Consider the following 1,355-nt stretch of genomic DNA (forward strand, 5'->3'; position numbering starts at 1 on the left):
AGACCTATGGGATGTGAGGGTGTTTGGGGTGGGTTTGGGGCTGCCTTTAGGGTGCTTCCCCTATAGGAAGAGGAGTTGGGGTGTTGCTGCTGGGGTCTCACAGAGTTTAAGGTCCCCCATAGAAAGAGGAGGGTTTGAGGTGCGCCCTGCTTGCAGGAAATGGGGTGGGCTGTAGGGTTTGAGGGTTTTGGGGTCGTTATAGGAAATGGTGTAGGGCAGCTCTCAGATACAGGGACAGCTCTGGGGTATAGGGACAGTTCATATACGGACAGCTCAGATATAGGAGCAGCTCTCGGATACAGGGACAGCTCAGATATAGGGGCAGCTCCCCGATATAGGGACAGCTCTCATCTATAAGGTGCATTTGTTATTCATAGGGTGTATCTCTCATTTATAGGGTCCCTTTCCCCTCTATGGGGTGAATTTCCCCTCTATAGGGTCCCTTTCCCCTCTATAGGGTCCCTTTCTGCTCTATAGGGTGAATTTCCCCTCTATAGGGTGTATCTCCCCCCATAGGGTGAATTTCCCCCCAGAAATTTCTCTTTTATCTATAGGGTGCAGCTTTATGGCCATTATTTCCTATTTATTCCTTGTCCTTTATCCTTTATTCTTTGTTATTTATCATTAATTACGATTGGCTATTATTGTTTCCTTATATTTATTATTCTTTATTATTCATTATTATTTCTCATTTATTACATTTCTGTTGTTTATTATTTATTATTATTTTCAAATTATTAATTATTATTATATAGGGACCAAATTCATTCCCAAAATGCCACAACTCCCTCCCCCCCGCAAAAAAAAAATCCCTCAGAACTTCCAGTTTGGATTAATTCATGTTTATTTCCTCCCTTCCAGAAGTTTTCCCAACCTGCCATGGAGCACCAATAAAAACCCCAGTTCCCAAAAAATCCATATAAAAACCCCGTTAGTTCCTAAAAAAATCCTTCAAAAACACAAATCCAGGGAGTTTTCTGTTAGAAAAAGGGGAAAAATTAGGATGTGGTAAGTGGAAGGTGGGGGGGAATAAATCAGTTGGGTTTTCTGGAGCTAAAAAAGGGGAATTTTGCCCATTTTTTTGCTTAAAATTGCAATAGGAAAATGGGAAAACCATCCACAGGGTCCCAAATCGTATCAAAAATAGACAAATTTTGTCATCTCATGGGAAAATTACAGCTTTTTCCTGGAGAAATGGGAATGAGGGGACAAAAATCGCTGTGGGGTTGGAGCACGGGGATGGGATGGATCCCATTGACGGGATCTGCTGAGGATTTTGGGATCAGGAATGGGGATGGATCCCATTGATGGGATCTGCTGAGGATTCTGGAATCAGGAATGGGGATGGATCCCAT

This window comes from Malurus melanocephalus, unplaced genomic scaffold, assembly GCF_030028575.1.
Source record: "Malurus melanocephalus ecotype Western Australia unplaced genomic scaffold, MMel_1.1 scaffold_2133, whole genome shotgun sequence".
In the NCBI taxonomy this organism is placed as follows: domain Eukaryota; kingdom Metazoa; phylum Chordata; class Aves; order Passeriformes; family Maluridae; genus Malurus; species Malurus melanocephalus.